Source organism: Salvelinus fontinalis, chromosome 8 (assembly GCF_029448725.1).
Source record: "Salvelinus fontinalis isolate EN_2023a chromosome 8, ASM2944872v1, whole genome shotgun sequence".
Lineage (NCBI taxonomy): Eukaryota > Metazoa > Chordata > Actinopteri > Salmoniformes > Salmonidae > Salvelinus > Salvelinus fontinalis.
Window position 1 is genome coordinate 38,994,692 of NC_074672.1, and position 27,500 is coordinate 39,022,191.

General features: G+C 49.6%; 1 protein-coding gene across 7 annotated transcripts in view; it reads left to right on the plus strand.

Annotated features, from left to right (window-relative positions):
• The window catches only part of LOC129861223 (ERC protein 2-like), a 480,843-nt gene that overhangs the window by 360,289 nt on the left and 93,054 nt on the right, over positions 1-27,500 (plus strand). Inside the window, exon 17 of one of the 7 annotated variants that reach the window (XR_008760519.1) lies at positions 23,395-23,444. The exons of 5 other annotated variants lie outside the window; for them this stretch is intronic. The gene's annotated coding sequence lies outside the window, so the exon portion shown is untranslated. Of the gene's footprint in view, positions 1-23,394; positions 24,274-27,500 lie in introns of those variants that run through there. One more of the 7 variants, XM_055932440.1, reaches the window with a different exon arrangement.

Consider the following 27,500-nt stretch of genomic DNA (forward strand, 5'->3'; position numbering starts at 1 on the left):
ATCTGCACCATCTATCATACTTAAAGTGATTGGCCAGACTTTCATATTTCCATAACTTGGTTTTGTTATTGTCTTCTACAGTCACCCCAGGTCAAATTATACAGTCACCCCAGGTCATATTATACAGTCACCCCAGGTCATATTATACAGTCACCCCAGGTCGTATTATACAGTCACCCCAGGTCTTATTATACAATAACACCAGGTCAAATTATAGTCACCCCAGGTCATATTATACAGTCACCCCAGGTCATATTATACAGTCACCCCAGGTCATAGTATACAGTCACCCCAGGTCATATTATACAGTCACCCCAGGTCATATCATACAGTCACCCCAGGTCATATTATACAGTCACCCCAGGTCAAATTATACAGTCACCCCAGGTCAAATTATACAGTCACCCCAGGTCATATTATAGTCACCCCAGGTCATATTATACAGTCACCCCAGGTCATATTATACAGTCACCCCAGGTCATAGTATACAGTCACCCCAGGTCATATTATACAGTCACCCCAGGTCATATTATACAATAACCCCAGGTCATATTATACAGTAACCCCAGGTCATATTATACAGTCACCCCAGGTCATATTATACAGTCACCCCAGGTCATATTATACAGTCACCCCAGGTCATATTATACAGTCACCCCAGGTCATATTATACAGTCACCCCAGGTCATATTATACAGTCACCCCAGGTTATATTGTACAGTCACCCCAGGTCATATTATACAGTCACCCCAGGTCGTATTATACAGTCACCCCAGGTCTTATTATACAATAACACCAGGTCAAATTATAGTCACCCCAGGTCATATTATACAGTCACCCCAGGTCATATTATACAGTCACCCCAGGTCATAGTATACAGTCACCCCAGGTCATATTATACAGTCACCCCAGGTCATATCATACAGTCACCCCAGGTCATATTATACAGTCACCCCAGGTTATATTGTACAGTCACCCCAGGTCATATTATACAGTAACCCCAGGTCATAGACAGTCTTTTCTCAGCCTGTTGTTTGCAGGGTAGCTGTGTGAGTAGTCTGGAGAGCTACAGTAGCTGAAGGGCATTGTGAGTTCTCAAAATATATGTAAGACCTGGATAAGACCTGGATGCTAAAAGTGTGTTTGTGCGTGTGTGTGTGCGTGCGTGTTAACAGTCTGTCAGCCTGTCCATGTGTATTTGAGTATTTGAGTATTGGGTATTTTTATAGTTGGTGTGTGTGCCTGGTGCCTTTGAGGTGTGTGTCTGTGTTTGATGGGTTTTTTTTGTTAGATTTGTAAAGGTCTGTGTCTAAGTGTGTGTGTGTATGTGTGTTTGTGTTTCACCTTGCATCGGCCACCTGTAAGCCATCAACAGAAATGTGTTTTTTAAGTCCTGATGGTTAGCAGAACACTGGTGTGTTTGTGTGTGTGTGTGTGTGTGGGGGGGGGGGGGGGGGGGGGGGGGGGGGTAGATGGACCCCTCTAAAACCTGTACCCACATCCTTCTTCTCCCCTTGTTACAGTCTCTGATTGGGTCTCATCTTGGGGACGTTCCGAGACAGATTATATGGTGGTTGGTTGTTCCTGCTTCCTGCCCAGTGCTGGAGGACTTCCTGTGATTCAGTTATGTGGTCCTGATTAGAGGAGGCTGCTAACACCCCTCGAGGACCCTCAGGCATGCTTTGGACAGCTAACACACATTAAGAAATCAGATGGAGACGTTGTGTCCCATGTCCCCCAGTCAGATATCTGATATTGATAATCAAGCTGGTTGTCTGTACTTTTCTCTCTCTCTCTCTCTCTCTCTCTCTCTCTCTCTCTCTCTCTCTCTCTCTCTCTCTCTCTCTCTCTCTCTCTCTCTCTCTCTCTCTCTGTCTCTGTCTCTCTGTCTCTCTGTCTCTCTCTCTCTCCTCCTTTCTCTCTCTCTTTCTCCTCCTTTCTCTCTCTCTCCACAGCTCTCTCTCTCTATTTCTCCCTCCCCCTCACTCTTTCTCTGTCTTTCTTCCTCCCTCTCTCTCCTTCGAGGATCTCCCTTGATCTTCAGCCAATCTATTTTCTATGATCAGAGCTTGACTTGTTCTGTTGTGTTTACAAATTTCAGAGACATTCTGGCAGCACATTGCAAAGCGTTGCTTTTCGTTAGTAAATATTTTCTAGCTGTGCTGTGTACAGGGCAGAGAGGAGATGTGGTCAAACTGTAGTGTCTACAGGAACCAGAGGAGAGGAGCTGTGGTCAAACTGTACTGTCTACAGGAACCAGAGGAGCTGTGGTCAAACTGTACTGTCTACAGGAACCAGAGGAGAGGAGATGTGGTCAAACTGTACTGTCTACAAGAACCAGAGGAGCTGTAGTCAAACTGTACTGTCTACAGGAACCAGAGGAGATGTGGTCAAACTGTACTGTCTACAGGAACCAGAGGAGAGGAGCTGTGGTCAAACTGTACTGTCTACAGGAACCAGAGGAGCTGTGGTCAAACTGTACTGTCTACAGGAACCAGAGGAGAGGAGATGTGGTCAAACTGTACTGTCTACAGGAACCAGAGGAGAGGAGATGTGGTCAAACTGTACTGTCTACAGGAACCAGAGGAGAGGAGATGTGGTCAAACTGTACTGTCTACAGGAACCAGAGGAGAGGAGATGTGGTCAAACTGTACTGTCTACAGGAACCAGAGGAGAGGAGCTGTAGTCAAACTGTACTGTCTACAGGAACCAGACGAGAGGAACTGTGGTCAAACTGTACTGTCTACAGGAACCAGAGGAGCTGTGGTCAAACTGTACTGTCTACAAGAACCAGAGGAGATGTGGTCAAACTGTACTGTCTACAGGAACCAGAGGAGATGTGGTCAAACTGTACTGTCTACAGGAACCAGACGAGAAGAGCTGTGGTCAAACTGTACTGTCTACAGGAACCAGAGGAGATGTGGTCAAACTGTACTGTCTACAGGAACCAGAGGAGAAGAGCTGTGGTCAAACTGTACTGTCTACAGGAACCAGAGGAGCTGTGGTCAAACTGTACTGTCTACAGGAACCAGAGGAGAAGAGCTGTGGTCAAACTGTACTGTCTACAGGAACCAGAGGAAATGTGGTCAAACTAATGTCTACAAGAACCAGAGGAGAGGAGCTGTGGTCAAACTGTACTGTCTACAGGAACCAGAGGAGATGTGGTCAAACTGTACTGTCTACAGGAACCAGAGGAGATGTGGTCAAACTGTACTGTCTACAGGAACCAGAGGAGATGTGGTCAAACTGTACTGTCTACAGGAACCAGAGGAGAGGAGATGTGGTCAAACCGTACTGTCTACAGGAACCAGAGGAGAGGAGCTGTAGTCAAACTGCACTGTCTACAGGAACCAGAGGAGAGGAGATGTGGTCAAACTGTACTGTCTACAAGAACCAGAGGAGAGGAGCTGTGGTCAAACTGTACTGTCTACAGGAACCAGAGGAGCTGTGGTCAAACTGTACTGTCTACAGGAACCAGAGGAGCTGTGGTAAAACTCTACTGTCTACAGGAACCAGAGGAGAGGAGCTGTGGTCAAACTGTACTGTCTACAGGAACCAGAGGAGCTGTGGTCAAACTGTACTGTCTACAAGAACCAGAGGAGAGGAGCTGTGGTCAAACTGTACTGTCTACAGGAACCAGAGGAGCTGTGGTCAAACTGTACTGTCTACAGGAACCAGAGGAGATGTGGTCAAACTGTACTGTCTACAGGAACCAGAGGAGCTGTGGTCAAACTGTACTGTCTACAGGAACCAGAGGAGAGGAGCTGTGGTCAAACTGTACTGTCTACAGGAACCAGAGGAGCTGTGGTCAAACTGTACTGTCTACAGGAACCAGAGGAGCTGTGGTCAAACTGTACTGTCTACAGGAACCAGAGGAGCTGTGGTAAAACTCTACTGTCTACAGGAACCAGAGGAGAAGAGCTGTGTTCAAACTGTACTGTCTACAGGAACCAGAGGAGATGTGGTCAAACTGTACTGTCTACAGGAACCAGAGGAGAGGAGCTGTGGTCAAACTGTACTGTCTACAGGAACCAGAGGAGATGAGATGTGGTCAAACTGTATTGTCTACAGGAACCAGAGGAGAAGAGCTGTGGTCAAACTGTACTGTCTACACGAACCAGAGGAGCTGTGGTCAAACTGTACTGTCTACAGGAACCAGAGGAGATGTGGTCAAACTGTACTGTCTACAGGAACCAGAGGAGAGGAGCTGTGGTCAAACTGTACTGTCTACATGAACCAGAGGAGATGAGATGTGGTCAAACTGTACTGTCTACAGAAACCAGAGGAGATGTGGTCAAACTGTACTGTCTACAGGAACCAGAGGAGAGGAGATGTGGTCAAACTGTACTGTCTACAGGAACCAGAGGAGAAGAGCTGTGGTCAAACTGTACTGTCTACAGAAACCAGAGGAGATGTGGTCAAACTGTACTGTCTACAGGAACCAGACGAGAGGAGCTGTGGTCAAACTGTACTGTCTACAGGAACCAGAGGAGAGTAGCTGTGGTCAAACTGTACTGTCTACAAGAACCAGAGGAGATGTGGTCAAACTGTACTGTCTACAGGAACCAGACGAGAGGAGCTGTGGTCAAACTGTACTGTCTACAGGAACCAGAGGAGAGTAGCTGTGGTCAAACTGTACTGTCTACAGGAACCAGAGGAGATGAGGTCAAACTGTACTGTCTACAGGAACCAGAGGAGAGGAGCTGTGGTCAAACTGTACTGTCTACAGGAACCAGAGGAGATGTGGTCAAACTGTACTGTCTACAGGAACCAGAGGAGATGAGGTCAAACTGTACTGTCTACAGGAACCAGAGGAGATGTGGTCAAACTGTACTGTCTACAGGAACCAGAGGAGAAGAGATGTGGTCAAACTGTACTGTCTACAGGAACCAGAGGAGAGGAGGTGTGGTCAAACTGTACTGTCTACAGGAACCAGAGGAGAGGAGCTGTGGTCAAACTACTGTCTACAAGAACCAGAGGAGAGGAGCTGTGGTCAAACTGTACTGTCTACAGGAACCAGAGGAGCTGTGGTCAAACTGTACTGTCTACAGGAACCAGAGGAGATGTGGTCAAACTGTACTGTCTACAGGAACCAGAGGAGCTGTGGTCAAACTGTACTGTCTACAGGAACCAGAGGAGAGGAGCTGTGGTCAAACTGTACTGTCTACAGGAACCAGAGGAGAGGAGATGTGGTCAAACTGTACTGTCTACAGGAACCAGAGGAGATGTGGTCAAACTGTACTGTCTACAGGAACCAGAGGAGAGGAGATGTGGTCAAACTGTACTGTCTACAGGAACCAGAGGAGAGGAGCTGTGGTCAAACTGTACTGTCTACAGGAACCAGAGGAGATGTGGTCAACCTGTACTGTCTACAAGAACCAGAGGAGAGGAGCTGTGGTCAAACTGTACTGTCTACAGGAACCAGAGGAGATGTGGTCAAACTGTACTGTCTACAGGAACCAGAGGAGAGGAGATGTGGTCAAACTGTACTGTCTACAGGAACCAGAGGAGAGGAGCTGTGGTCAAACTGTACTGTCTACAGGAACCAGAGGAGCTGTGGTCAAACTGTACTGTCTACAGGAACCAGAGGAGATGTGGTCAACCTGTACTGTCTACAGGAACCAGAGGAGATGTGGTCAAACTGTACTGTCTACAGGAACCAGAGGAGAGGAGCTGTGGTCAAACTGTACTGTCTACAGGAACCAGAGGAGATGTGGTCAACCTGTACTGTCTACAGGAACCAGAGGAGAGGAGCTGTGGTCAAGCTGTACTGTCTACAGGAACCAGAGGAGAGGAGCTGTGGTCAAACTGTACTGTCTACAGGAACCAGAGGAGAGGAGCTGTGGTCAAACTGTACTGTCTACAGGAACCAGAGGAGATGTGGTCAAACTGTACTGTCTACAGGAACCAGAGGAGAGGAGATGTGGTCAAACTGTACTGTGGTCAAATTGGCTGGTCCTGGTCATGGGTGTGGGTGCGTGCGGGCGTGCGTGTGTGCGTGCGTGCGTGCGTGCGCGCGCGTGTGTGTGTGTGTGTGTGTGTGTGTGTGTTAACTAGATGTTAACTAGAGATAGAGCCGGTAATGGAAAGTGGAGGTCTTCACTAACCTCTACCTCAAGTTATTTTTCTATGTAATGATAATGATGATGGTGATAATTGTGAAAAGTGGAGCTGTGTTTATAGTTCAAATCGAGGAGAAGGATGCTCTCTCTCTCACCCTCTCTCTTTCTCTCACCCTCTTTCTTTCACCCTCTCTCTCTCTCTCTCACCCTCTCTCTTTCTCTCACCCTCTTTCTTTCACCCTCTCTCTCTCTCTCTCTCTCTCACTCTCTCTCTTTCTCTCACCCTCTTTCTTTCACCCTCTCTCTCTCTCTCTCACCCTCTCTCTTTCTCTCACCCTCTTTCTTTCACCCTCTCTCTCTCTCTCTCACCCTCTCTCTTTCTCTCACCCTCTTTCTTTCACCCTCTCTCTCTTTCTCTCACCCTCTATCTCTCTCACCCTCTCTCTCTCACCCTCTCTCTCGCTCTCTCTCTCTCACCCTCTCTCTCTCTCTCACCATCTTCCTCTCAACCTCTTTCTCTCTCTCGCTCTCTTTCCCTCTCTCTTTCTCTCACCCTCTCCCCTACCCTCTCTCACCTTCTCTTTCTCTCTCTCTCGCTCTCTTTCACTCACTCTCTCTTTCTCTGTCTCTCTCTCTTTCGGGTTGTGGATGTGGGTCTATCAGAACTTTCAGAGGGGAAATTGTTAACAAATGGGCTGCCCTTTACCTCTATAAACACTCTCTTAAGAACTTTCTCCACCTCCACCTCTCCCTGAGCCTCCTTCACCTATTCCTCTCTCCTCACCCGTCATTCTCCCTCACTTCTGCCTTTCTCCTCCACTGCACCCTTTCTCTTCACCCCCTTTCTCCATATCTCTTCTCCTTCACTTCCCCTGCTACCCCCTCATCTCTCGCTTTCTGTATTCACCCCCTTTCTCCACCTCTTCTCTCTCTCCCTTCATCAATTTCTTTCTTTCTCCTTCCATGTCTCCTCCTCTTCCCTCTGTCCTACAGGTCTGAGTGTGTAAATAGAGTAAATTGGGGTTGCCCCTCCAGGTTAGTAGGGGCAATTTCTCTTTTCATGTTACAAACTACTGAAGGATGATTGGCTGATTGCTGTTCTCTGTTTCCAAAAGGGATACCTTTATGGTTGTAAATGTCCTATTTCTCACACACACACACACACACACACACACACACACACACACACACACACACACACACACACACACACACACACACACACACACACACACACACACACACACACACACACACACACACACACACACACACACACACACACACACACACACACACACACACACACACACGCACAAATGTTCTGATTGGTGTTAATTACATAATGACAGCACTGAATTGGGTTGGGTCAGAGGTGAACATTGGTTTTAAAGGTGGAGAGGTGGAGGACCTTTGGGAGAGGTAGAGAAACGGAGGAGTGAAGGTGATGTTCCTATGGAACTCGCCTCTCCACTCTCCCCCTAACTCTCTCCCTCCGTCCCTCCATGTCTCTTTGTCTCTCTCTTTGTGTTCCGGTGCTGATCCATCCTTGACCCAGGTCAGGGGCTGATTGCACCCAGAGCCGAGGCTTGGCCTGTGGGCCTGAAACACACACAGACAGCCCTTTGTGAAAGAACCCATAACGTCGTACACAAGGATCCAATTTGACGCACTTAGTGTGTGTGGTGTGTGCGTGTGTGCTGGGCTTACAGCTGAAAGGGTCCTATTGGAGGAAAGTATTTAAGCCATCATCATTATGTGTGTGTTAGTATTGAGGTATGTTTTAGTGAAGGACGTAATTGGCCCATCATACCAATGTGTAATCTTCTCATATTCTAAGAAAACAGCAGCTATAATGATGCCTCTTTAAGGTCTGACCTGGACATGTTAACTGCATACCACTTATATGTTTGATATGTTTGTGTGTGAAAAAGAGAGACAGACAGGAGACACTGAGACAGAGAGAGAGAGAGAGAGAGAGAGAGACACAGAGACACAGAGAGAGAGAGAGAGACACAGAGACAGAGACAGAGAGAGAGAGAGAGACAGAGAGACACAGAGAGAGAGAGACAGAGAGCGAGAGACACAGAGAGAGAGAGAGATAGCCAGACAGAGAGACACAGAGAGACACAGAGAGACAGAGAGAGAGACACAGAGAAAGAGAGACAGAGAGACACAGAGAGAGAGAGACAGACAGTGAGACAGAGAGAGAGAGACAGAGAGCGAGATACACACACAGAGAGACACAGAGACACAGACAGACAGAGAGACACAGGGAGAGAGACACAGAGAGCGAGAGACACACAGAGACACAGAGAGAGAGAGACACAGAGAGCGAGACAGAGAGTGAGAGACAGAGAGTGAGAGACAAAGAGTGAGAGACACAGAGAGAGAGAGACAGAGAGAAAGAGACAGACAGAGAGACACAGAGAGACACAGAGAGACACAGAGAGACAGAGAGACAGAGAGACAGAGAGACAGAGAGACACAGAGAGACAGAGAGAGAGACACAGAGAGCGAGAGACAGACAGACAGACAGACAGACAGACAGACAGACTGACAAAGAGAGACCGAGAGAGAAAGTGCTTGTTACTGCTACTTCTGGTGTGTGTGTGTGTGTGTGTGTGTGTGTGTGTGTGTGTGTGTGTGTGTGTGTGTGTGTGTGTGTGTGTGTGTGTGTGTGTGTGTGTGTGTGTGTGTGTGTGTGTGTGTGTGTGTGTGTGTGTGTGTGTGTGTGTGTGTGTGTTTCTGACCACAGTGTGTTCTGTGATCTGAAAAGCAGAGCCAATGCGAGTGGAAACATCAGTTTGTTTTAGGCCACCGGGGATCAAGTTTTCCACGGAAAAATCTTAGTGTGTGTAAATGTGTTTTTGTATGTGAATGTGTGTTGGAGCTATCACCTGTTCGTTATGTAGTCTGTAGTCTGCAGCCTCTCTCTCTCTCCCCTTTGATGTTTTCTACAGGAGATTCCTTCAGTGTGAAATAGTCAATGAAAGAGCAGAATTTAACAACTGTTATTACTGCTTTTTTTACAGTAGGCTCTCTCTCTCTACCTTACCCCGCTCTCTGTCTCTCACACTCTCTCTCTCTCTCTACCCTACCCCGCTCTCTGTCTCTCACACTCTCTCTCTCTCTCTCTACCCTACCCCGCTCTCTGTCTCTCACACTCTCTCTCTCTCTCTACCCCACCCCGCTCTCTGTCTCTCACACTCTCTCTCTCTCTCTCCACCCTACCCCGCTCTCTGTCCGTCTCTATCTTTCTTTCTCCTTCTGTCTCTCTTTCTATTTGTTTTCTTTTTTCTCTTCCTCCCTTTCTACCTTCCTCTCGTCTGTTTCGGAGTGAGTGGTGATATGAGAGGAATAAAGAAAGGATATAAGAGTGTAAACTTCAAGGGAAGCCATATCCTGGGAAGCCATAGGAAATTACACATTAGTCCTGAGACACACCACAGAGACTGAAGAGGAGAGGACAGGAGAAGAGAGGGCAGGACAGGAGAAGACAGGACAGGAGAGGAGAGGACAGGACAGGAGAAGACAGGACAGAACAGGAGAGAACAGGAGAGGAGAGGACAGGATAGGACAGGGCAGGAGAAGACAGGACAGAAGAGGAGGGGACAGGACAGGAGAAGACAGGAGAGGAGAGGACAGGAGAGGAGAAGACAGGACAGGAGAAGACAGGACAGGAGAGGACAGGACAGGAGAAGACAGGAGAGGACAGGAGAGGAGAAGACAGGACAGGAGAGGAGAGGACAGGAGAGGAGAGGACAGGACAGGAGAAGACAGGAGAGGAGAGGACAGGAGAGGAGAAGACAGGACAGGACAGGAGAGGACAGGAGACGAGAGGACAGGACAGGAGAGGGGAGGAGAGGAGAGGAGAAGACAGGAGAGGAGAGGACAGGAGAGGAGAAGACAGGAGAGGAGAGAAGAGGACAGGAGAGGACAGGAGAGGACAGGAGAGGAGAGGACAGGACAGGAGAAGACAGGACAGGAGAGGACAGGAGAGGAGAGAACAGGACAGGACAGGAGAAGACAGGACAGAACGGGAGAGGAGAGGACAGGAGAGGAGAGGACAGGAGAGGACAGGACAGGAGAAGACAGGACAGGACAGGAGAGGACAGGAGAGGAGAGGACAGGACAGGAGAGGAGAAGACAGGATAGGAGAGGACAGGAGAGGACAGGAGAGGAGAAGACAGGAGAGGAGAGGAGAGGACAGGAGAGGAGAAGACAGGAGAGGAGAGGAGAGGACAGGAGAGGACAGGAGAGGAGAAGACAGGAGAGGAGAGGACAGGAGAGGAGAAGACAGGAGAGGAGAGGAGAGGACAGCACATGAGAGGAGAGGACAGGAGAGGAGAAGACAGGAGAGGAGGAGACAGGAGAGGAGAAGACAGGAGAGGAGAAGACAGGAGAGGAGAGGAGAAGACAGGAGAGGAGAGGACAGGACAGGAGAGGAGAAGACAGGAGAGGACAGGAGAGGAGAAGACAGGAGAGGAGAGGAGAGGAGAAGACAGGAGAGGAGAGGACAGGAGAGGAGAGGACAGGAGAGGAGAGGACAGGACAGGAGAGGAGAGGAGAGGAAGACAGAACAATACCAATAGCCAACACTGTGCAGTAGCTACAGTATAGTAATCATCTTACTGTCTTCTCTCTCTTACTCACAGACAGACATAGAGCGGTGTGTTATTTCCTTCCAGGTGTTGGGGTGTGTCTGTCTGAGTGTAGAACATGTGTCAGAGCCCAGGTGGAGAGACACACACTGTAATTACCCCTGTGACACTACCAATCTAACAACACACACGTGTTTTACGGAGGCTGATCCTAATTTACTGTGGTCAGCTAAACTATGCTAAACGCCTCGCTCCACTCTGAAAACCTGAAAGGAAAGAGGGAGAGAAGGAGAGGAAAGGAGGAGAGAGGAGAAGACAGAAGGAAGCTATTAATTGTGATAATTGAGTGGAATGTTTTCTATTTAGGAGGAAGTCTAGGAGGCACTCAGTGGAAAACCATATCCATAATAGTGTCACTCTGTGGAAAACCAGATCCATAATAGTGTCACTCTGTGGAAAACCAGATTCAGTGGAAAACCAGATCCATAATAGTGTCACTCTGTGGAAAACCAGATTCAGTGGAAAACCAGATCCATAATAGTGTCACTCTGTGGAAAACCAGATCCATAATAGTGTCACTCTGTGGAAAACCAGATCCATAATAGTGTCACTCTGTGGAAAACCAGATTCAGTGGAAAACCAGATTCAGTGGAAAACCAGATCCATAATAGTGTCACTCAGTGGAAAACCAGATCCATAATAGAGTCACTCTGTGGAAAACCAGATTCAGTGGAAAACCAGATTCAGTGGAAAACCAGATCCATAATAGTGTCACTCAGTGGAAAACCAGATCCATAATAGAGTCACTCAGTGGAAAACCAGATCCATAATAGTGTCACTCTGTGGAAAACCAGATTCAGTGGAAAACCAGATCCATAATAGTGTCACTCTGTGGAAAACCAGATTCAGTGGAAAACCAGATCCATAATAGTGTCACTCAGTGGAAAACCAGATCCATAATAGTGTCACTCAGTGGAAAACCAGATCCATAATAGTGTCACTCTGTGGAAAACCAGATTCAGTGGAAAACCAGATCCATAATCGTGTCACTCTGTGGAAAACCAGATCCATAATAGTGTCACTCAGTGGAAAACCAGATCCATAATAGTGTCACTCTGTGGAAAACCAGATCCATAATAGTGTCACTCAGTGGAAAACCAGATCCATAATAGTGTCACTCAGTGGAAAACCAGATTCAGTGGAAAACCAGATCCATAATAGTGTCACTCTGTGGAAAACCAGATCCATAATAGTGTGACTCATTGGAAAATCAGATCCATAATAGTGTCACTCAGTGGAAAACCAGATCCATAATAGAGTCACTCAGTGGAAAACCAGATCCATAATAGTGTCACTCAGTGGAAAACCAGATCCATAATAGAGTCACTCAGTGGAAAACCAGATCCATAATAGTGTCACTCAGTGGAAAACCAGATTCAGTGGAAAACCAGATTCAGTGGAAAACCAGATCCGTAATAGTGTCTCTCAGTGGAAAACCAGATCCATAATAGAGTCACTCAGTGGAAAACCAGATTCAGTGGAAAACCAGATCCATAATAGTGTCACTCTGTGGAAAACCAGATTCAGTGGAAAACCAGATCCATAATAGAGTCACTCTGTGGAAAACCAGATTCAGTGGAAAACCAGATTCAGTGGAAAACCAGATCCATAATAGTGTCACTCAGTGGAAAACCAGATCCATAATAGTGTCACTCAGTGGAAAACCAGATCCATAATAGTGTCACTCAGTGGAAAACCAGATCCATAATAGTGTCACTCAGTGGAAAACCAGATCCATAATAGAGTCACTCAGTGGAAAACCAGATTCAGTGGAAAACCAGATTCAGTGGAAAACCAGATCCATAATAGTGTCACTCAGTGGAAAACCAGATCCATAATAGTGTCACTCAGTGGAAAACCAGATCCATAATAGTGTCACTCAGTGGAAAACCAGATCCATTATAGTGTCACTCAGTGGAAAACCAGATCCATAATAGTGTCACTCAGTGGAAAACCAGATCCATAATAGTGTCGCTCAGTGGAAAACCAGATCCATAATAGTGTCACTCAGTGGAAAATCAGATCCATAATAGTGTCACTCAGTGGAAAACCAGATCCATAATAGTGTCACTCTGTGGAAAACCAGATCCATAATAGTGTCACTCTGTGGAAAACCAGATCCATAATAGTGTCACTCAGTGGAAAACCAGATCCATAATAGTGTCACTCTGTGGAAAACCAGATTCAGTGGAAAACCAGATCCATAATAGTGTCACTCAGTGGAAAACCAGATCCATAATAGTGTCACTCAGTGGAAAACCAGATTCAGTGGAAAACCAGATCCATAATAGTGTCACTCAGTGGAAAACCAGATCCATAATAGTGTCACTCAGTGGAAAACCAGATCCATAATAGTGTCACTCAGTGGAAAACCAGATCCATAATAGTGTCACTCAGTGGAAAACCAGATCCATAATAGTGTCACTCAGTGGAAAACCAGATCCATAATAGTGTCACTCAGTGGAAAACCAGATCCATAATAGTGTCACTCAGTGGAAAACCAGATCCATAATAGTGTCACTCTGTGGAAAACCAGATCCATAATAGTGTCACTCTGTGGAAAACCAGATCCATAATAGTGTCACTCAGTGGAAAACCAGATCCATAATAGTGTCACTCAGTGGAAAACCAGATCCATAATAGTGTCACTCTGTGGAAAACCAGATCCATAATAGTGTCACTCAGTGGAAAACCAGATCCATAATAGTGTCACTCAGTGGAAAACCAGATCCATAATAGAGTCACTCAGTGGAAAACCAGATCCATAATAGTGTCACTCAGTGGAAAACCAGATCCATAATAGTGTCACTCTGTGGAAAACCAGATTCAGTGGAAAACCAGATCCATAATAGTGTCACTCTGTGGAAAACCAGATCCATAATAGTGTCACTCTGTGGAAAAACAGATTCAGTGGAAAACCAGATCCATAATAGTGTCACTCAGTGGAAAACCAGATCCATAATAGTGTCACTCTGTGGAAAACCAGATCCATAATAGTGTCACTCTGTGGAAAACCAGATCCATAATAGTGTCACTCTGTGGAAAACCAGATTCAGTGGAAACCCAGATCCATAATAGTGTCACTCTGTGGAAAACCAGATCCATAATAGTGTCACTCTGTGGACAACCAGATTCAGTGGAAAACCAGATCCATAATAGTGTCACTCTGTGGAAAACCAGATCCATAATAGTGTCACTCTGTGGAAAACCAGATCCATAATAGTGTCACTCTGTGGAAAACCAGATTCAGTGGAAAACCAGATCCATAATAGTGTCACTCTGTGGAAAACCAGATCCATAATAGTGTCACTCTGTGGAAAACCAGATTCAGTGGAAAACCAGATCCATAATAGTGTCACTCTGTGGAAAACCAGATCCATAATAGTGTCACTCTGTGGAAAACCAGATCCATAATAGTGTCACTCAGTGGGCATTCTGTTTTCTCTTGTTTGAGCCACACTGATGCCAACCAAAGCACCAGACACGGATGAATTTGCCCATAGACACTGATCCAAGGTCTGTTAGGCATTCTTTCCAATAATGGTTAAAGTCAGATATGGGGAAGGGTAAGTTGATTCTAGATCTGTGGTTAGGACAACGTCAAGCCAGAGATCACCAGACCATGTCATGCAGAGGGCCTGGAATCTTTCCCTTATGAAAATATAAATAAGTCAAATGGTATAGAAGTCATTAGCTTGGGCTCTAAAGTCCAACTCTGACCCTTTAAGCTCAACGTAAACATTAGCGCATGACCCGGGCAGGCAGGCGGTTGGAATTCTCTCTGTCGTACACATCACTCCCATCACCGAGCCTGGGTTTGGATTCCAACTCTCACACCCAGAGCATATGAAATGGCCATTACCCAGCCCAGCTCTAACCTAGGACATGTACTGGACTTGAGACCATAAATTGTCTTGAATTTAAATGTCCTACTGCGGTGAAAACCAGTTCAAGGAAAGGGCTATTGGCTTGGCTTGCGTCCTCTACTGTGTTTCGCATCATGTCAAGGCACCACACAAAGATAAGCTGTCATACTGAAGAGCTGTAGCAGTGCCCACAGTCGTCACTCCCTCTTCTCAGTATGAGCACAGTGTGCTAGCTGAAGCGCTAGCTAGAGCGCTAACTCTGTCAGTGCGGATGGCTTTATCAGTGCTAGTTTACTGAGAACACTGTGTAACAGTAGTAAATATAGTGGTAATATAGCGGTGGTATGAGTGACTCTGTCAGCACTTCCCAGGGTTATTTACTCACCGTCCCTATCTAATCCAAGTCCCTGTCAGCCTTTACTGCTCTTATTTATGGACACACTTCCCTGTCAGCTTTAGGATGAGCTGACCGCACTCCAAGATGCTCTCGAGGAGTGTTCTGTGGTGTTTCTAACCTGTGTTACACAGGGTTCCCTCTCCTGTGTGTGAAAGTTAGCAGCTGTGGCTCGGGTCATAGAATTAGAATGAGTAGAGTGGACATTCTGTTTCAAAGCAATGTTAGGAGAGTAGACTGGTGGCCATATTGGTTGTAAAGGAGGGGAGAGGAGGGGAGGTGCGGAGAGTAGACTGGTGGCCATATTGGTTGTAAAGGAGGGGAGGTGAGGGGGGAGGTGTGGAGAGTAGACTGGTGGCCATATTGGTTGTAAAGGAGGGGAGGGGAGAGGAGGGGAGGTGTGGAGAGTAGACTGGTGGCCATATTGGTTGTAAAGGAGGGGAGGTGAGGGGAGAGGAGGGGAGGTGCGGAGAGTAGACTGGTGGCCATATTGGTTGTAAAGGAGGGGAGGGGAGAGGAGGGGAGGGGAGGTGTGGAGAGTAGACTGGTGGCCATATTGGTTGTAAAGGAGGGGAGGGGATAGGAGAGGAGGTGTGGAGAGTAGACTGGTGGCCATATTGGTTGTAAAGGAGGGGAGGTGAGGGGAGAGGAGGGGAGGTGCGGAGAGTAGACTGGTGGCCATATTGGTTGTAAAGGAGGAGAGGGGAGAGGAGGGGAGGTGTGGAGAGTAGACTGGCGGCCATATTGGTTGTAAAGGAGGGGAGGTGAGGGGAGAGGAGGGGAGGTGCGGAGAGTAGACTGGTGGCCATATTGGTTGTAAAGGAGGGGAGGGGATAGGAGAGGAGGTGTGGAGAGTAGACTGGTGGCCATATTGGTTGTAAAGGAGGGGAGGGGAGAGGAGAGGAGGTGTGGAGAGTAGACTGGTGGCCATATTGGTTGTAAAGGAGGGGAGGGGAGAGGAGAGGAGGTGTGGAGAGTAGACTGGTGGCCATATTGGTTGTAAATGAGGGGAGGGGAGAGGAGGGGAGGTGTGGAGAGTAGACTGGTGGCCATATTGGTTGTAAAGGAGGGGAGGAGAGAGGAGAGGAGGTGTGGAGAGTAGACTGGTGGCCATATTGGTTGTAAAGGAGGGGAGGGGAGAGGAGAGGAGGTGTGGAGAGTAGACTGGTGGCCATATTGGTTGTAAAGGAGGGGAGGTGAGAGGAGAGGAGGGGAGGTGTGGAGAGTAGACTGGTGGCCATATTGGTTGTAAAGGAGGGGAGGTGAGGGGAGAGGAGGGGAGGTGCGGAGAGTAGACTGGTGGCCATATTGGTTGTAAAGGAGGGGAGGTGAGAGGAGAGGAGGGGAGGTGTGGAGAGTAGACTGGTGGCCATATTGGTTGTAAAGGAGGGGAGGGGAGAGGAGAGGAGTTGTGGAGAGTAGACTGGTGGCCATATTGGTTGTAAAGGAGGGGAGGGGAGGGGAGAGGAGGTGCGGAGAGTAGACTGGTGGCCATATTGGTTGTAAAGGAGGGGAGGTGAGGGGAGAGGAGGGGAGGTGTGGAGAGTAGACTGGTGGCCATATTGGTTGTAAAGGAGGGGAGGGGAGAGGAGGGGAGGTGCGGAGAGTAGACTGGTGGCCATATTGGTTGTAAAGGAGGGGAGGGGAGAGGAGGGGAGGTGTGGAGAGTAGACTGGTGGCCATATTGGTTGTAAAGGAGGGGAGGGGAGAGGAGGGGAGGTGCGGAGAGTAGACTGGTGGCCATATTGGTTGTAAAGGAGGGGAGGGGAGAGGAGGGGAGGTGCGGAGAGTAGACTGGTGGCCATATTGGTTGTAAAGGAGGGGAGGTGAGAGGAGAGGAGGGGAGGTGTGGAGAGTAGACTGGTGGCCATATTGGTTGTAAAGGAGGGGAGGTGAGAGGAGAGTAGGGGAGGTGTGGAGAGTAGACTGGTGGCCATATTGGTTGTAAAGGAGGGCAGGGGAGGGGAGAGGAGGGGAGGTGCGGAGAGTAGACTGGTGGCCATATTGGTTGTAAAAGAGGGGAGGGGAGGGGAGAGGAGGGGAGGTGCGGAGAGTAGACTGGTGGCCATATTGGTTGTAAAAGAGGGGAGGGGAGGGGAGAGGAGGGGAGGTGCGGAGAGTAGACTGGTGGCCATATTGGTTGTAAAGGAGGGGAGGGGAGAGGAGGGGAGGTGTGGAGAGTAGACTGGTGGCCATATTGGTTGTAAAGGAGGGGAGGTGAGGGGAGAGGAGGGGAGGTGTGGAGAGTAGACTGGTGGCCATATTGGTTGTAAAGGAGGGGAGGGGAGAGGAGGGGAGGTGTGGAGAGTAGACTGGTGGCCATATTGGTTGTAAAGGAGGGGAGGTGAGGGGAGAGGAGGGGAGGTGCGGAGAGTAGACTGGTGGCCATATTGGTTGTAAAGGAGGGGAGGGGAGGGGAGAGGAGGGGAGGTGCGGAGAGTAGACTGGTGGCCATATTGGTTGTAAAGGAGGAGAGGGGAGAGGAGGGGAGGTGTGGAGAGTAGACTGGCGGCCATATTGGTTGTAAAGGAGGGGAGGTGAGGGGAGAGGAGGGGAGGTGCGGAGAGTAGACTGGTGGCCATATTGGTTGTAAAGGAGGGGAGGGGATAGGAGAGGAGGTGTGGAGAGTAGACTGGTGGCCATATTGGTTGTAAAGGAGGGGAGGGGAGAGGAGAGGAGGTGTGGAGAGTAGACTGGTGGCCATATTGGTTGTAAAGGAGGGGAGGGGAGAGGAGAGGAGGTGTGGAGAGTAGACTGGTGGCCATATTGGTTGTAAAGGAGGGGAGGGGAGAGGAGAGGAGGTGTGGAGAGTAGACTGGTGGCCATATTGGTTGTAAATGAGGGGAGGGGAGAGGAGGGGAGGTGTGGAGAGTAGACTGGTGGCCATATTGGTTGTAAAGGAGGGGAGGAGAGAGGAGAGGAGGTGTGGAGAGTAGACTGGTGGCCATATTGGTTGTAAAGGAGGGGAGGGGAGAGGAGAGGAGGTGTGGAGAGTAGACTGGTGGCCATATTGGTTGTAAAGGAGGGGAGGTGAGAGGAGAGGAGGGAAGGTGTGGAGAGTAGACTGGTGGCCATATTGGTTGTAAAGGAGGGGAGGTGAGGGGAGAGGAGGGGAGGTGCGGAGAGTAGACTGGTGGCCATATTGGTTGTAAAGGAGGGGAGGTGAGAGGAGAGGAGGGGAGGTGTGGAGAGTAGACTGGTGGCCATATTGGTTGTAAAGGAGGGGAGGGGAGAGGAGAGGAGTTGTGGAGAGTAGACTGGTGGCCATATTGGTTGTAAAGGAGGGGAGGGGAGGGGAGAGGAGGTGCGGAGAGTAGACTGGTGGCCATATTGGTTGTAAAGGAGGGGAGGTGAGGGGAGAGGAGGGGAGGTGTGGAGAGTGGACTGGTGGCCATATTGGTTGTAAAGGAGGGGAGGGGAGAGGAGGGGAGGTGCGGAGAGTAGACTGGTGGCCATATTGGTTGTAAAGGAGGGGAGGGGAGAGGAGGGGAGGTGCGGAGAGTAGACTGGTGGCCATATTGGTTGTAAAGGAGGGGAGGGGAGAGGAGGGGAGGTGCGGAGAGTAGACTGGTGGCCATATTGGTTGTAAAGGAGGGGAGGGGAGAGGAGGGGAGGTGCGGAGAGTAGACTGGTGGCCATATTGGTTGTAAAGGAGGGGAGGTGAGAGGAGAGGAGGGGAGGTGTGGAGAGTAGACTGGTGGCCATATTGGTTGTAAAGGAGGGGAGGTGAGAGGAGAGTAGGGGAGGTGTGGAGAGTAGACTGGTGGCCATATTGGTTGTAAAGGAGGGCAGGGGAGGGGAGAGGAGGGGAGGTGCGGAGAGTAGACTGGTGGCCATATTGGTTGTAAAAGAGGGGAGGGGAGGGGAGAGGAGGGGAGGTGCGGAGAGTAGACTGGTGGCCATATTGGTTGTAAAAGAGGGGAGGGGAGGGGAGAGGAGGGGAGGTGCGGAGAGTAGACTGGTGGCCATATTGGTTGTAAAGGAGGGGAGGGGAGAAGAGGGGAGGTGTGGAGAGTAGACTGGTGGCCATATTGGTTGTAAAGGAGGGGAGGTGAGGGGAGAGGAGGGGAGGTGTGGAGAGTAGACTGGTGGCCATATTGGTTGTAAAGGAGGGGAGGGGAGAGGAGGGGAGGTGTGGAGAGTAGACTGGTGGCCATATTGGTTGTAAAGGAGGGGAGGTGAGGGGAGAGGAGGGGAGGTGCGGAGAGTAGACTGGTGGCCATATTGGTTGTAAAGGAGGGGAGGGGAGGGGAGAGGAGGGGAGGTGCGGAGAGTAGACTGGTGGCCATATTGGTTGTAAAGGAGGAGAGGGGAGAGGAGGGGAGGTGTGGAGAGTAGACTGGTGGCCATATTGGTTGTAAAGGAGGGGAGGTGAGGGGAGAGGAGGGGAGGTGCGGAGAGTAGACTGGTGGCCATATTGGTTGTAAAGGAGGGGAGGGGAGGAGAGAGGAGGGGAGGTGTGGAGAGTAGACTGGTGGCCATATTGGTTGTAAAGGAGGGGAGGGGAGAGGAGAGGAGGGGAGGTGTGGAGAGTAGACTGGTGGCCATATTGGTTGTAAAGGAGGGGAGGGGAGAGGAGAGGAGGTGTGGAGAGTAGACTGGTGGCCATATTGGTTGTAAAGGAGGGGAGGGGAGGGGAGAGGAGGGGAGGTGTGGAGAGTAGACTGGTGGCCATATTGGTTGTAAAGGAGGGGAGGTGAGAGGAGAGGAGGTGTGGAGAGTAGACTGGTGGCCATATTGGTTGTAAAGGAGGGGAGGGGAGGGGAGAGGAGGGGAGGTGCGGAGAGTAGACTGGTGGCCATATTGGTTGTAAAGGAGGGGAGGTGAGGGGAGAGGAGGGGAGGTGTGGAGAGTAGACTGGTGGCCATATTGGTTGTAAAGGAGGGGAGGTGAGAGGAGAGGAGGGGAGGTGTGGAGAGTAGACTGGTGGCCATATTGGTTGTAAAGGAGGGGAGGGGAGGGGAAAGGAGGGGAGGGGAGGTGCGGAGAGTAGACTGGTGACCATATTGGTTGTAAAGGAGGGGAGGGGACAGGAGGGGAGGTGCGGAGAGTAGACTGGTGGCCATATTGGTTGTAAAGGAGGGGAGGTGCGGAGAGTAGACTGGTGGCCATATTGGTTGTAAAGGAGGGGAGGGGAGGGGAGAGTAGGGGAGGTGTGGAGAGTAGACTGGTGGCCATATTGGTTGTAAAGGAGGGGAGGTGAGGGGAGAGGAGGAGAGGTGTGGAGAGTAGACTGGTGGCCATATTGGTTGTAAAGGAGGGGAGGGGATAGGAGAGAAGGAGAGGTGTGGAGAGTAGACTGGTGGCCATATTGGTTGTAAAGGAGGGGAGGGGAGAGGAGAGGAAGGGAGGTGTGGAGCGTAGACTGGTGGTCATATTGGTTGTAAAGGAGGGGAGGGGAGAGGAGGGGAGGTGTGGAGAGTAGACTGGTGGCCACATTGGTTGTAAAGGAGGGGAGGGGAGAGGAGAGGAAGGGAGGTGTGGAGCGTAGACTGGTGGTCATATTGGTTGTAAAGGAGGGGAGGGGAGAGGAGGGGAGGTGTGGAGAGTAGACTGGTGGCCACATTGGTTGTAAAGGAGGGGAGGGGAGGTGCAGAGAGTAGAGAAGCAGTAAGCACTCAGCAGTATTAAATCATGACGGCAGAGAAGCTCTGCTTTACTGTGTGTTTATATCACTGTCGAGCCTGGCCCTCTCTCCCTCTCAATTCAATTCAATTTCAATTTAAGGGCTTTATTGGCATGGGAAACATATGTTAACATTACCAAAGCAAGTGAAGTAGATGATAAACAAAAGTGAAATAAACAATAGAAATTAACAGTAAACATTACACTCACAGAAGTTCCAAAAGAATAAAGACAAATGTCATATTATGTCTATATACAGTGTTGTAGTGATGTGCAAATAGTTAAAGTACAAAAATGAAAATAAATAAACATAAATATGGGTTGTATTTACAATGGTGTTTGTTCTTTGCTGTTTGCCCTTTTCTTGTGGCAACAGGTCACAAATCTTGCTGCTGTGATGGAACACTGTGGTATTTCACCCAGTAGATATGGGAGTTTATCAAAATTGGGTTTGTTTTCAAATTCTTTGTGGATCTGTGTATTCTGAGGGAAATATGTGTCTCTAATATGGTCATACATTTGGCAGAAGGTTAGGAAGTGCAGCTCAGTTTCCACCTCATTTTGTGGGCAGTGTGCACATAGCCTGTCTTCTCTTGAGAGCCATGTCTGCCTAAGGCGGCCTTTCTAAATAGCAAGGTTATGCTCACTGAGTCTGTACATAGTCAAAGCTTTCCTTAAGTTTGGGTCAGTCACAGTGGTCAGGTATTCTGCCACTGTGTACTCTCTGTTAAGGGACAAATAGCATTATAGTTTGCTCTGTTTTATTGTTTATTCTTTCCAATGTGTCAAGTAATTATCTTTTTGTTTTCTCATGATTTGTTTGGGTCTAATTGTGTTGCTGTCCTGGGGCTCTGTGAGGTATGTTTTTGTTTGTGAACAGAGCAAATAGTTAAGGACCAGCTTGCTTAGGGGACTCTTCTCCAGGTTCATCTCTCTGTAGGTGATGGCTTTGTTATGGAAGGTTTGGGAATCGCTTCCTTTTAGGTGGTTGTAGAATTTAACGGCTCTTTTCTGGATTTTGATAATGAGCGGGTTTTGGCCTAATTCTGATCTGCATGCATTATTTGGTGTTTTACGTTGTACACGGGGGATATTATTGCAGAATTCTGCATGCAAAGTCTCAATTTGGTGTTTGTCCCATTTTGTGAATTCTTGGTTGGTGAGCGGACCCCAGACCTCACAACCATAAAGGGCAATGGGTTTATAACTGATTCAAGTATTTTTAGCCAGATCCTAATTGGTATGTTGAATTTTATGTTCCTTTTGATGGCATAGTAGGCCCATCTTGCCTTGTCTCTCAGATTGTTCAAAGCTTACCTGTGGCACTGATGTTTAGGCCAAGGTATGTATCGTTTTTTGTGTGCTCTAGGGCAACGGTGTCTAGATGGAATTTGTATTTGTGGTCCTGGCAACTGGACCTTTTTTGGAACACCAGTATTTTTGTCTTACTGAGATTTACTGTCAGGGCCCAGGTCTGACAGAATCTGTGCAGAAGATCTAGGTGCTGCTGTAGGCCCTCCTTGGTTGTGGACAGAAGCACCAGATCATCAGCAAACAGGAGACATTTGACTTCAGATTCTAGTAGGGTGAGGCCGGATGCTGCAGTCTATTCTAGTAGGGTGAGGAAGGGTGCTGCAGACTTTTCTAGTGCCCTCACTAATTTGTTGATATATATGTTGAAGAGGGTGTGGCTTAAGCTGCATCCCTGGAAAGAAATGTGTGTTTTTTGCCTATTTTAACTGCACACTTGTTGTTTGTGTACATGGATTTTATAATGTTGTGTGTTTTCCCCCCAACACCACTTTCCATCAATTTGTATAGCAGACCCTCATGCCAAATTGAGTCAAATACGTTGTCTGTCGTAGGGTAATTTGGTAAAAAGCCAATTTGACATTTGCTCAGTAAAATGTTTCCACTAAAGAAATGTACCAGTCTGCTGTTAATGATAATGCAGAGGATTATCCCAAGGTTGCTGTTGACACATATCCCACGGTAGTTATTGGGGTCAAATCTGTCTCCACTTTTGTAGATTGGGGTGATCAGTCTTTGGTTCCAAATATTGGGGAAGATGCTAGAGCTAAGGGGATGAGAAGTTGTTAAAGAGTTTAAGTATAGCCAATTGGAATTTGTTGTCTGTATATTTGATCAATTCATTGAGGATACCATCAACACCACAGGCCTTTTTGGGTTGGAGGGTTTATATTATGTCCTGTAGTTCATTCAATGTAATTGAAGAATCCAGTGGGTTCTGGTAGTTTTTAATAGCTGATTCTACAGTTTGTAATTGATCTCTCTCCCCTCTATCTCTCCGTCCTTCCCTCTCTCTCTCTCTCCCTCCCTCCCTCTCCCCTCTCTCTCTCCCTCCCTCCTTCCCTCTCTCTCTCTCTCTCTCTCTCTCTCTCTCTCTCTCTCCCTCCTTCCCTCTCTCTCTCTCTCTCTCTCTCTCTCTCTCTCTCCCTCCTTCCCTCTCTCTCTCTCTCCCTCCTTCCCTCTCTCTCTCTCTCTCTCTCTCTCTCTCTCTCCCTCCTTCCCTCTCTCTCTCTCTCCCTCCTTCCCTCTCCTCTCCCTCTCTCTCACACTCTTTCTTTCCCTTTCCCTTCTAAATCCTTCTGCCTTTCCGTCCTTCGTCATCCCTCTCTTCCTCTCCTTTCTCTTCTCATCCCACTCTCACCTTTCCCCCTTCCCCGCCCTCTCTTCCTCAGCTAACACACACACACACACACACACACACACACACCAGCCAGGTTACATCATATCCAATGAGATATTCGACATTCTTTCAGGTCCCCAGGACATCGGGAGATGCCTTCAATACCGGCCACTAGGGGCAACGGTGAGCGCTATTAACATCAAGAAGACTCGGCTCGCTAAGGCATCCTCCAAGGATCGCAGGTTCAATCCTAGTGTTAGGCACTCTTTTAGATTTTGGGGGGTTTTAACCCTATCTCAAACCTTAACCCTTAACTTAACCTATCGGAATGAATGTCTAAACTTAACCGGCAAAACTTGACCTTTATCCCCCCTAGTCAAACGTTTAATACTGAAGTCAGACCGTGAGATCTTGTTGCCCACAGATACACACACACACACACACACACACACACACACACACACACACACACACACACACACACACACACACACACACACACACACACACACACACACACACACACACACAGCTACACTAAAACATTGACCACCACTGCTAAAAAGCTGCTGCTATCTCCTAGAGTTGAGCTTAGAGTCAGAGACACCTGAATATCACAGTATCAAAAATAAATGAATACAGTTTGGTTATGTTTCTATATTCTTACCTGGTATCATAGAATTATTGGTTTTATGGTTACATATGTCTTCTGTGTTTGAGCTTGTTCATCTGTTTTACCTGGAGAGAGATGTTTTAAACCTAACACGGGTCCTAGTGGGACAACCCCAGCTGAGTTGAAAACAGAGCTCTATCTACACTCGAGTAAATCCTGCTTAGAGAGACGTCATGCCGGCGGCGGTGAGAAATCGTTGACTCTGTTCAGTCTTACACAGTCTTGCACACACACACATACAGACACACACTAATGTGCGCAGGCACACAACGTCCTGCATGGAGGGAGGGTGGAGCTTCCGAATAGGTGTACTGGCAGGAACGTTTGGATGGGAGACACACACACACACACCTCCAAAGAACCCCCCCCCCCCTCCCCCCCTTTAGCTTGACATCTTAAGGATCAGATGTATTTTCTTAACTGGTTCAAGTGATCCTAAAAAGATTCGATATGAAATGTTAATATAGGACCTACCCCTGTACCTTACACCAAATCAAACTCTATACTCCCCCTCCATATCCCCCACCCAACCAAAACCTCAGAGCCCCCCCACTATTCAGGCATCCTTCCTCCTTATGTATTGGGCCACCCTCCAGAAACCTATAAAGCTACGGACCAGGAGAAGCTAAATAATCTGCGTTTTGGTATCCACGTGTGCAGAGCCCCATTCACTGGGATGTTGATAGAATATAAAGTGGAGTTTTAAACCCGGTAGCCTGGCATGTCTCTGGCTTCCACAGATCCTGCATGGACACAGACAGTGGGGAAGAGAGAGAGAGGAGGGACAGAGAAAGAAACGTAGGTTAGGAGAGAGATGGGTCAGGGGAGAGAGATGGGTCAGGACAGAGAGAGAAAGACGGGCCAGGACAGAGAGAGAGACGGGCCAGGACAGAGCGAGAGACGGGCCAGGACAGAGCGAGAGACGGGCCAGGACAGAGCGAGAGACGGGCCAGGAGAGAGCGAGAGACGGGCCAGGAGAGAGCGAGAGACGGGCCAGGAGAGAGCGAGAGACGGGCCAGGACAGAGCGAGAGACGGGCCAGGAGAGAGCGAGAGACGGGCCAGGAGAGAGCGAGAGACGGGCCAGGAGAGAGCGAGAGACGGGCCAGGAGAGAGCGAGAGACGGGCCAGGAGAGAGCGAGAGATGGGCCAGGAGAGAGCGAGAGACGGGCCAGGAGAGAGCGAGAGACGGGCCAGGAGAGAGCGAGAGACGGGCCAGGACAGAGCGAGAGACGGGCCAGGAGAGAGCGAGAGACGGGCCAGGAGAGAGCGAGAGACGGGCCAGGACAGAGCGAGAGACGGGCCAGGAGAGAGCGAGAGACGGGCCAGAACAGAGCGAGAGACGGGCCAGGAGAGAGCGAGAGACGGGCCAGGACAGAGCGAGAGACGGGCCAGGACAGAGCGAGAGACGGGCCAGGAGAGAGCGAGAGACGGGCCAGGAGAGAGCGAGAGACGGGCCAGGAGAGAGCGAGAGACGGGCCAGGACAGAGCGAGAGACGGGCCAGGAGAGAGCGAGAGACGGGCCAGGAGAGAGCGAGAAACGGGCCAGGACAGAGCGAGAGACGGGCCAGGAGAGAGCGAGAGACGGGCCAGGACAGAGCGAGAGACGGGCCAGGACAGAGCGAGAGACGGGCCAGGAGAGAGCGAGAAACGGGCCAGGACAGAGCGAGAGACGGGCCAGGAGAGAGCGAGAGACGGGCCAGGAGAGAGCGAGAGACGGGCCAGGACAGAGCGAGAGACGGGCCAGGACAGAGCGAGAGACGGGCCAGGAGAGAGCGAGAAACGGGCCAGGACAGAGCGAGAGACGGGCCAGGAGAGAGCGAGAGACGGGCCAGGACAGAGCGAGAGACGGGCCAGGACAGAGCGAGAGACGGGCCAGGACAGAGCGAGAGACGGGCCAGGACAGAGCGAGACGGGTCAGAAGAAAGAGAGACGGGTCGGAGGGAGAGACTGGTCTTGAAAAGACGTTAGGAGAAGGGTGGGGCATTCATTGCACCCTGAGAAACAAAGGAAAAAGAAACAGATAAAAGTATATGAATGAGAAAACATGTCTGTCCTCTCATTCCAGCAAGAGAGAGAGAGAAAAGGGGGGATTGAGAGAGACGGGAGAATTGAGAGAGACGGGAGGTTTGAGAGAGACGGGAGGTTTGAGAGAGACGGGAGGTTTGAGAGAGACGGGAGGATTGAGAGAGATGGGGGGATTGAGAGAGACGGGAGGATTGAGAGAGACGGGGGGATTGAGAGAGACGGGAGGTTTGAGAGAGATGGGGGGATTGAGAGAGACGGGAGGATTGAGAGAGACGGGGGGATTGAGAGAGATGGGGGGATGAGAGAGACGGGAGGATTGAGAGAGACGGGAGAATTGAGAGAGACGGGAGGTTTGAGAGAGATGGGGGGATTGAGAGAGACGGGGGGATTGAGAGAGATGGGGGGATTGAGAGAGACGGGAGGATTGAGAGAGACGGGGGGATTGAGAGAGACGGGAGGTTTGAGAGAGACGGGAGGATTGAGAGAGACGGGAGGATTGAGAGAGACGGGAGGGTTGAGAGAGACGGGAGGTTTGAGAGAGACGGGAGGTTTGAGAGAGACGGGAGAATTGAGAGAGACGGGAGGTTTGAGAGAGATGGGGGGATTGAGAGAGATGGGAGGATTGAGAGAGACGGGAGGATTGAGAGAGACGGGGGGATTGAGAGAGATGGGGGGATTGAGAGAGACGGGAGGATTGAGAGAGACGGGGGAATTGAGAGAGACGGGTGATTTGAGAGAGACGGGAGGATTGAGAGAGACGGGAGGTTTGAGAGAGACGGGAGGATTGAGAGAGACGGGAGGTTTGAGAGAGACGGGAGGATTGAGAGAGACGGGGGGATTGAGAGAGACGGGAGGATTGAGAGAGATGGGGGGATTGAGAGAGACGGGAGGATTGAGAGAGACGGGAGGATTGAGAGAGACGGGAGGTTTGAGAGAGACGGGAGGTTTGAGAGAGACGGGATGTTTGAGAGAGATGGGGGGATTGAGAGAGACGGGGGGATTGAGAGAGATGGGAGGATTGAGAGAGATGGGGGGATTGAGAGAGACGGGAGGATTGAGAGAGACGGGATGTTTGAGAGAGACGGGGGGATTGAGAGAGACGGGGGGATTGAGAGAGACGGGAGAATTGTGAGAGACGGGAGAATTGTGAGAGACGGGAGGTTTGAGAGAGACGGGAAGTTTGAGAGAGACGGGAGGATTGAGAGAGATGGGGGGATTGAGAGAGACGGGAGAATTGAGAGAGACGGGGGGATTGAGAGAGATGGGGGGATTGAGAGAGACGGGAGGATTGAGAGAGATGGGGGGATTGAGAGAGACGGGTGATTTGAGAGAGACGGGAGGTTTGAGAGAGACGGGAGGTTTGAGAGAGACGGGGGGATTGAGAGAGACGGGAGGTTTGAGAGAGACGGGAGGATTGAGAGAGACGGGAGGTTTGAGAGAGACGGGAGGATTGAGAGAGATGGGGGGATTGAGAGAGACGGGGGGATTGAGAGAGACGGGGGGATTGAGAGAGACGGGAGGATTGAGAGAGATGGGGGGA